The sequence below is a fragment of the Bremia lactucae genome, linkage group LG16 (genome assembly GCF_004359215.1).
Source record: "Bremia lactucae strain SF5 linkage group LG16, whole genome shotgun sequence".
In the NCBI taxonomy this organism is placed as follows: Eukaryota; Oomycota; class Peronosporomycetes; order Peronosporales; family Peronosporaceae; genus Bremia; species Bremia lactucae.
Genome location: NC_090625.1, coordinates 2,195,098 through 2,205,318, shown reverse-complemented (window position 1 = coordinate 2,205,318; position 10,221 = coordinate 2,195,098).

The following is a 10,221-nucleotide window of genomic DNA, read 5'->3' as shown; positions in this document are numbered from 1 at the left end:
CACAATAAATATCCTTTATTTATTGCGACAAAGCTACATGGCCTTGATCCCAGCGCGAAGAACTTTCGCGCTGAGGAAGATTTCTATCTCGATGCTTTTCTAAAGCATCGATGGTTTAGTGGCAATAATAAGCGAGATAAAGTCTCGCTTATGCAAGCTTGGAGTGCGTTCATTCGCAATGTTAAAGACATTGGACGCGAAGCTTGGCTTCAAAAACTTAACGCGAATCGCGTTAAATTTGAGAAAAGAACTCCAACCGGTGCAAAGTATAAATTGCATCGGTTGTCACGTGAGGCTGGGCTTCCATGCCTCACGTGAAGTGATCCCTGTCCGTGCTGTGTAGACAACTCGAAGAGGGTAAAAGGGGATGTCTATTCCTTTTCTTCGCCCTGGGGAAGGGCTCGCATCTCTATTGAGATGCGTGATGCGATTGACGTTTTGCAATCAATTTACATGCGTCAGGGGCGCGTGTTTTCCGATGGAGCTGCTGATCAATTGGATGGGTCATGTCATACTGACTGACGAGGACTCCAACATTGAGTACGCACTCTTCGAGCGGTTTTCCAATTCGAGGATCTTCGGACCCGACATGAGAATCTCCAGCTTCAGCATGAGAATCTGGTGTGTTACACCGGACTTGCCCTTCAATTGATGATTGGTTACTTTGTAATCCTAATCATATACGCCTTTTTGGGTGCACAGGACAAGACCACCTCCCATTATGCTTTGGAGAATTTGTCGGCCCCGGGTATTGAACCCGGGACCTCCCGGTCCTGAAATTAGTGGCGGACCACTACACCACCAGGATCGAGCATGAGAATCTGGTTCGTGACCACAAGAATCTTTAAGGGATCTTGAAAAGGGTGGTCAGATCCGTCCTCGGAAGAAATCGCGTACTGATGGTACGGGCGGAGCCGACCAACGTACAACGTAGGATGCGTTCGCATCCTACGTGGCAATTCTATTGTGTACGCATTGCCTTTGCGATGCAGTTCACGGAATGGTCGAATGAACTGGGGTAGTAGCTTACTGCCACCGACATTAGTGACTACACGCGTAGGTAAGTTTTCCGTAGAGAGTAGTACTAGGTCATTAATTTAAATGAAAAACATTTGCAGTTCCATGTTTGTCTGCGTACCGTTTCTGATGGTCCACTGCGTTAACAATGGAATCCTGTACAAAACGGATATTGATTCTGGAGCCAGCAGAAATTCCTCTGCTGACTCATTTGTTTTGTCTTTTCAGTGCGCTTTGTGCGCACTGCCATGATTTTTTTCTCACGCCGACAGCGAGCGCATCACATGCTCTTGCAGAGATCGCTTCACCTGTCGCGCCCCAAAGAAGCGCGCCTGAAACAACACCTCATTGTTCGGCAGCTGATACATGGAGCGAATCTTTTCCTTAAAGATTGACCATGTAGGGAAAGCCTTAACGTCCACCATAAGCGCCGAGTAAGCCCACTCTGAGGCCTTACCGCGCAGGTGCGACATAGCGTACGACACCATCCTGCTGTCGCCCTTGATGAGCTGCGCCACACACTCCACGACTAACAACCAGTGGACAATCGTGTGCGCTGCAGTCCATCAAACTTGGGCGGGTCCATCCAAATGAGCCTCGGCTGATACGGCCGGGCGGAGAGCGTCTCAACAGTCCTGTTGAGAGCCTCGCTCCGAGCCTGCTCATGCCTCAGCTCATCTTGAGTCTGAGTGACGGACTCCGCCGCAGCATGGCCTTGTGCCTCGGACACGGCCCCTCCGCTGTCCGAGCACGAATGCCTCAAACTGCTCCAACTGAGCAATATGTTGCTCAATAGGACTGTACAACAGCCTGGCCAGAGCTTGCTCATCAAGTCTTTGCGCCAAGTGCTCTACCACCTCCCGACGATGTTCGAAGAGGTGAGGGAAATGAGCCTAATCGGTATTGAGCCTCACCCTTACTGACACGCTCAGAGAGAGGGGTCGTGGGAAGAAACCATTTCCTTTCTCAAAGAGACTTAATAGTACTCTCTATCCGATAATAATAGTCACCGAAGCGACTGATGATTAAAAGTGATAAAAGGAGGTGTCACGATTACACAGATAATTTTGCCATAAGAGGAATAATAAAGGAGAGAATTGAATATTATTTATATTCTTGATATTGACAGTTTAACCCTACACGGTGATATTGTAGGGGCAACGTGACAGGTTTTTAAATTGGTTCCTTTAAGTTCTTTAAACAATCCCGCCAATCTCTGCTAGACGCGCAATTGGGTGGTGAGCAATAAGCCACAATAATTTAGATCAAAAACAAGTCAGTGAAAAGAAGATATCAATACGTGAAATTCACTTACTTTAATGGAGTTTTACTTTTTCTCTATGCTAAATCTCCCTTACTGTTGACATTCAATTGCCAAGAATTCTCAGCAATGGGAGACCCTTCCTCTACACGTCGTGCACGTAAAGTTGTTAGAAATTGCATTACTTTTGTTGTTTCATGCTAGTTACGACATGATTGAATCGGCATGGTGAAATATGTAAAGTAGCAACTAATGACTTGGCACCTGTTGGATTAAAAGCTTCGGTCAGGCTCGGCTGCAGGAAACGGCTTCATTGGACAAGAGAGGAAGAAAGGTCACACTGATGACGCAAAAGAATAATGACATGATCCTTTGATTTCAGTGCTACAGACTTCCTCTTTGATCCCTAAGCAACATTGCTATCGAACAGCTAATAAGTCCAAGCGTAAATAAGAAAGACGACATCGACATGGCACAGGAACGGCCGATAACCAATTACGAGAGGACTGCGTCGAAGCCTGCTGTGATCGTCCCTCTTCACACTCACAAAAGGAGCGCGGACACCGATGCGCTTCAGAGAGTTCTCGCAACGCTCAGCAGCATGGAAGAGCGCATGAAGAAGAGAGAACTGTTGCAGGTGATGATTGCTGAAGATGAGCGCATGCGAAGCGCTGTTGACAGCGGCACATCCAGCTCAATGTTCGGTGCTGGCTTCGCGAAAAAGATCATCGAGACGCCTAAACTGGTCGGGCTTGCGGAATTATTAAGCTTCGTGCCCTGCGATGGAAAGGCTTGACGGTTTTAAACTCACAGAATAGCAAGACACAAGGCAAGACGCCGCAACACGCACAGCCACCACCTCACCCGCCTTCCCCCGTTGGCCTCGTGCCAGCAGCGTGCTGTAATTCCAGTTCAAGATCATAGGACTACTCAGAATCGGACTCTCGTTGCAAGGCAGCGCAAATTTCGATATGCAAGTTTGGTGGGATTGAGGCTTACGTTGGACTCGGATCTCATTTTTTAATTGAGGACAGACCTTTTGACGACAGGTAAACATGGTTCAAGAATCGCGCAGATTGTTTTGACCGAAATGTGAAGATGGATGTACTAGGACAGTACTTGACAGGTACTGCAGAGCGCAATTTTGTTCAAGCAAGTCGACACTTGGGGGCTGTGCTAGAGACGTTGTAGTGCGTGATGCAGCGTATGCTTGACCAACATCACTACTGCTGCAATCGATGAAGCTAGTAACGGTAGAAAAGGACTTCAAACGCTCGTGGCCGGAACATTACCCGTATCTTGTCACGGTCGGCGATGCAGCTGGAGGGGCCGAGCAGTAGATGCTCCACAATATCGTACGCTACGCACCGCCTGAGCGATAAACCGTTATGATGGCAAAGTTCCAAATGCATCGCGCCGACTGCCTTGTGCATGCTGAAGAATAGCGCACTGTGCGAGACGATTGAGATGGAATCTCGGTACAGACTCTTGTATGATAACCCAAAACGCGCACTAGCAAAGCGTTGCGATGGTAAAGCCATATTTAACACATCGATGGAAAATAATGTACTTTCGTGAAGACAGTAAGGTTGGCACGCAGTTCAAGTATTCATTATCCCGCTCTAATTGCGATACTGAAACATGAAATATCGGACGAGTCGGCCAAGGCCATGCAAAGCGGATCACTCCCACCAGCGTCTGGGTCATTTGACTTACGACGCGATTGAGCGGATGGCAAGAGTTCTAGCGTAAATACGGATGGTTCAAAACCTTCGCGTGTGTCGTGTGCTGAAGGAAAGCAAATCACGAAGGCGCAGTCGCACAAGGCGCGAGTGCTTGCTCGCCGATCGACTGGGATAGCGGACCTTAAGGAACCGATGACACCAAGGACCGACTTCGAACCCGGTACTTAATTCATTTTGTGGATCACAAGTCAAATTACTGTCGCGTATTTCTCGCCAAGACCAAGAATCAAGCGGCGAAGGTGCTCGGACATTTTATGGTATTTTTTAGAGCATCAGTTTGGCTGCCACGTACATGTGCTAAGGACGGACGGTGGAGGCGAGTATGAGAACGATGACCTGTTTTGCAAGCCTACAGGTGTCTCAAGACAAATTTGTGAAGCGCGAAATCAAGCATCAAATGGAAAAGCTGAGCGAATTCACCGATAGGTGCTTGATATGGATCGCTCAATGGAATTTGCAAGTCGACTCCCTTTGTCGTTCTGGGGTGATGCGGCTGAGTATGCTTCATACGTTATCAATTGCAGACCAAAAAGCGCAAACGAATAGCGGGCATCGCCTATGGAGGTGCTTACGAAGCGTGCTTTTGTTTTGCGCGAAATTGAGGCTTTTGGATCTGTGTTCTGTATACCGCGACCCACGAAAAATTTGGCTCGCAAAGGGGTCTCAAGTCGGCGGTTATCATCAGACGCAGCGACGAAACCAAGAGCTACATGGTCTTTCTGCACAACGAGATGCTGTGGTTACGCAGCACGTGAAGGACGTCGAAATCTTGAGCGGTACGCAAAACAGTCAGCTACAGAGAGCTCTTGAGTTCGCGAAACAATCAAATTTACGAGTCTGACAGGTTCAGGTGATGCAGGCCTGGGTTCGGCTTCGAAATATCGAAATGAAAAGACGAAGTCGCAGCCATTGACACGTGCTGTGCACAGGAATCGAGGTGCAACGCAACGGATGCAGTCTTCCGGTGCTCGAGAGGAGCAAGGCCATGAAGATTGCGTCGTGGACTTTAGAGGCTCACGATCCCAAAAAGTATGGTGAAGAGATACGCAGCTGGAAGCGTGGAGGATGGGAAAAAGCCATGCGCAAGAAGAAAGAAGTGCTGAAAGAAATTAAGGTTCGGCGTTTGTTCAAGCGAGTACCAGCAGTAATACAATGTACACCAAATGGGTGTTTAAAACAAGACAGATGCGCACGGCGATCTCGAGCGGCTCAAGGCGCGACTTGTCGCTTGCAGAAAAAGAGCAAGTTTTTGGACCCGATATCACCTTACCTTCGTAGCAGTTATGGATATGTTAACGGTGGAGGTGCTACTTGCTCTGGCGGCGACATGAAAGTTCGCGAAGAACTTATACCCAACGCTTACGTAAAAGCTGAAAATGATCCTTACCTTGATATATTTTAAAAAGGTACCACAAGACATGAACAGTGACGAAGAGACACTAAATCAGTTAGGCTTGTCAAGTAAGATGGACCTATCATTAGAAGTGCGCAAGAGCTTATACAGCCTCAAGTAAGCCGGTTAGTTATGGTGTCAGCTTCTGCATGCCAAGTTGTTCGATGCGGGATTCACACAGTGCCTGGCTGACGTGTGTATCTACTGGAAGCGTGATGACATGGACATTATTTAATGTGGATGACCTTCTTGTAACTGGTACCGGTGCGGCTGCAGTTGAGCGATTCTTTGCAAGTCTTTCAAGCTTGTCAGTAAACAATCTTGGCCAAGTGAGCAAATTTCAAGGAATGCGAGTGGTGCTTAACGACGACGGTAGCTATGTACTGGACCAGGAGGAGTCAATATTGATATTCTACGTGAGCACGGGCTCTCAGATGCTAACGCTACACTTGCGCCTATTTGTGGTGACTGTTACGAGGTGCACCCAAGTAAAAGTCAGTTGCTTGAGGTCAAGGGCAAGGGCAAGAATGATTTATTAAGAGTGAAGGATTTTAACTCGCTGACTGGGTCGCTGCTTTGGGTGGCGCGATGCACACCATCCGACATTGTGTTTGCAGTTCACAAGGCGACGCGAGATACCCATTATCCCCTGCGTCACGATTGGAAGCTTGCAAATATACGATCCAATCGAAATTTCGTTTCATCGACCCCTTTAAACTGAAATATGTCGATTAGGCTCGAAAGTTACAGTGACGCCGATTTCTCCGCGGACAAGAGCGACATAAAGTCACTAAACGGAGGTATCATACCTCTCAACGGTATGATGGTCAATTGGAGCGCCAAGACACAGGGTCGATATCCCTATCGACAATGGAAGCCGAATTTGTCGCGGCGTTGGAGGTTGCCCGAGAGCATTTAGGTGTGCGCGAATTGTTATGCGAAATTGGCGTAGTGCCAAATTTGAGCATGTGGCCAATCATGCTGCTATACGGTAGCTTAAGGGAGAAGCGTCGTCGCTCAAGGCAAAACATATTGACAATTGAGTCAAATTTGTTTGCGATTTCCCCATCGTGGGCTTGTCCTGTCAGTATGCGCGGTCGGAGAAGATGTCAGCTGATTTACTGTCTAAGGCAATCGACGCGACTAGCTCGCTTAACAACGTGTTTTAATGCATGTCGGAAAGGACGGTAATATTTTAACCGAGGAGTATTAGAAACTGCATTATTCGACTCTTTTCACGCTAGTCACGAAAACGATTGGAGACAACATAGTGAGTAAGTGAAGTAGCAACTAATGAGTTAGCGCCTGTACGATTCAAAGCTTCAGTCAGCTTTGGATGCAGGAAACGGCTTGGAAAGACAAGAGAGAAAGAAAGGTAAGACAGATAACTCAAAGAAATAATGACAGAATTTTTTTATTCCGGTGCTACAGACTTCTTCTTTGACACCTAAACAAGTTTGCTACTGTAGAAAGGCGCTTTAAAGCTGTCTCGCACTACAATTACACCTTCAAGCACAGCGACAAAGCGGTGTGACCGTCTTCTCTCACGTGCAGAAAGGTAGTTGGTAGGCGCCTAAAACGACCTCATACATCGAACTTGTACCTTAGCACAAGTGTCGTCACGGAAGCGGTAACCCGTCCTCACGTGCGCGCTTTTATCTAAAAAGAACTTTTAAGATTGATTTTTATTGGATAGAATTAAATATTAAATTATTTAAGCCAATGAAGAGATGCCATCTCTAAAGATCCCTACGTGGCGAGCATTTTGTTCCGAACACCTCTAACGCTAGAGGTCATCCCTTTCAATCTATGTACATCATACACTAGAGTGGGTCACTATGTGATCCTCACCCTAGTGGCAGGTTATATTACTTCATATGAACTTATTGACTTCCCATTATGTGTGTAACATTAGGAACTTTAGCTCGTTACACCACGCCCTCTTTAAGAATTTGCATTTTGTAAAACCGTCAACGGAAGGAAAGACGAACAGCGAGGCGCTTACGTCACGCCACTTTAGTCCACTCAACCACTCGTTCAGCGACCAGTGTGTGTGTGACATCACACGACGCTTAACATGCCACCTAAAAATGGCCAACGCTGATGGGTCGTCTGCGAAGACATCTAAACAACCAAACACGAAGCGCACGCGCCACGATAAAACGCCATCGTCGCCTAGTGCCTCAATCTCAACGCCGGCAGCTACTGCTGCTGCTGCCGCGCTGTTAACTAGACTTAATGATCCATCCCATTTGCTCACTGAGGCTGCAGATCCGTCGTTCATTGTTGACTTCAGCGAGTTGACACCGCTGCCATCACCGCATAGTAGCGACGAGTACTGTGAGCTAATGGGGAAGGGTGATAACGCTATAATGCCCATCCAAAATCACCCATTCCTCCTTACACGGAGACGCCTATTGTTGGAAGGAGAACCTGCCTAACGTCAACAAGGCAGCTATTTGTCGTCTGCGCTAGCAAGTGCAGCGATCAGTCATGAGAGCACTGCCCATAAAGGCGCAGCTGCTTCTCAGTTAGGTAAAACCATAACACATGTTGTTCAGATTATAATCCGCAACGGAGACTCTGACGCAGAAGAGTATGAGCTTAAAGCTCCACCGACCGCTCGCGAACGTGTCCAGTCGGTGTCACAATCTTGCCGTATTGAACGTGGCTATGCGAATGATGGCATAGAACCGATGCCACCACCATCGAAATGGCTTCGTTTGGATGACACTAATGCGTCGCTCCTTGAGCGCGCTCCTCAATATGCATATAAATATTATGGAAACTATAGTTCATGGAAGACTCAGGAGAAATTACTTGACCGTGTATACCCTATCCCAGTCGTATTGCATTCGAATGAAACAACCAACCAACACGAAGTAGAATTCCTTCGCCGTTTTCAGGCACCTAGCGATTTGGCAAAACAACGGTCGTAGCGAATTAGCTTAGCTCGCTTGCGTGTGTGAGAAATCATGGGCGGTGCTGTATCCCCGTTTCTTCTCATCCCACTACTCCTGCTAAACCATTTTGGAACTAGTGGAGCGTCTCCAACTGGTGATTATTCTCATGGGAAAACACCAGTTCCTACAAAAAGACGCGCAGGGCGTCGACCGGTTCCCAAGAGTCAAAATCTTCTTCGGGTATTCTCTCTGCTGGACAAGGATCTGAAACTTATGCTACACGGGGCGGTGGGCAACCACTTCTGACAACGCGTTGGTTCCCTACAGTATCCATTAATGCAGGCGACGCCCGATAGAAGTCTTGATTTTGCCCACCTACTCGCAGCAACCTTTCCTGCTTTTGTTCAGTCTCAGGCGCTGAGCTGCTGAACGACGGATCAGGGATATCATAAGTCAAGTTTCGCGACTGACTTCGGATCTTCACGATGTTCGCTCGAAGGATCGCTAAGGTTACGAAAGGCTGAAACTTTGGCTGGATCTTAAAACAGCTGATGCTGAGAGATCCGCGTTGCTCGCGTGACATACTTCGCTCTTCAATTTCATATCATGGTGGGATGAATTTGTCGGCGGGCAGTCTTTCGCCTTCCCCATCACCTCTCATCTGATCGATGCTCGACTCACGGTCGGTGTCACCATCGGTCTTCTTAGGCGGATGAGGGTATGTGATCTCTACTGGATCAATATACCGTTTTAGACGACCCACGTAAAAGACGGGTGCGTCTTCATATACGGCGGGAGTGTGATCCTGCGATTCAGGTCTCTCACCTACGTATCGGTATTAATAGTACTTTTTCACCCACTTTAAAGCGTTCATTGTTCTTGCGACCATTGGTCTGCATATTCTTTTTGCTTATCCTATGCGCGTCACGAACTTTCGTATGATGGCTAATCGCTCTCCCTCAAAGTGTTGAGTCTCGCTCACGCTTTAGCATAAAATTCGCCAATGAAACCACCAAGATGGGTCATAGGACGTAGTTGTCAATAACGAACTACGTCGTTACCGTTTAGGAGCACAGGCATTCTTGCCATGACTCCACAGTGACACTCATAAGTGTTGTGACAACTGCTAAATGGCAGGGTCTCTAGGGCAAGTTTCTGCCGTAGATATGAAACTATCACGGGTCATCTAAATTCCGGCGGAACTATGTCCCTTTTTTGCAATTGCACCCAGCATAGTGAGGAGTCTACCCCCACTATGACTCGGCTGTGCACAAACAAGACAGGCTTTCGAGGGCGCAGTCCGTTTATATAAACGGTGTCTTATCCATACTGGCGTAAACTTTGTTATTAATAGCGAACTCCACTCAAAGCAACTGTTTGCTCCATTCCTTAAAGGTAGCTACCGTGCGCAATACATTTCGACGACCTGATTGGCACGTTCTGTTTGGTCATAGGTCTGGGACTGATCGCTGTCGACATGTGGAGCTTGCTACCCAGCAGCTCAATCACACGACGCCAAAAACCCGACGTAAAACATGGATCCCGGTCCAGTACTATGGCCTCGGGCATCCCGTATAATCGGTATACATGGTCCAGGAACAAGATAGCTGCCTCCTTTTCTGAGATCGTGGTGCTACACGGTGCTAAATGCACAATTATGCTCAGTCTGTCTACCATAAGGACGAGCCGTCCGACCCTCGTGGTCAGGCGGCACGCCAACATGAAATCAGACTGACCGACTTCCAACGATTTATTGGATTCGGCAGCGGCTTCCATGGCGCAGTGCTAAATGGTGCAGGCTTTTCGCGCTGACGCTGTTCGCACGAGCGAATATAGTTGGCCACCAATCGATATAGGTGTGGCCACCAAAATTCCTCTGACACTTGTAAGAATATCTTTGCA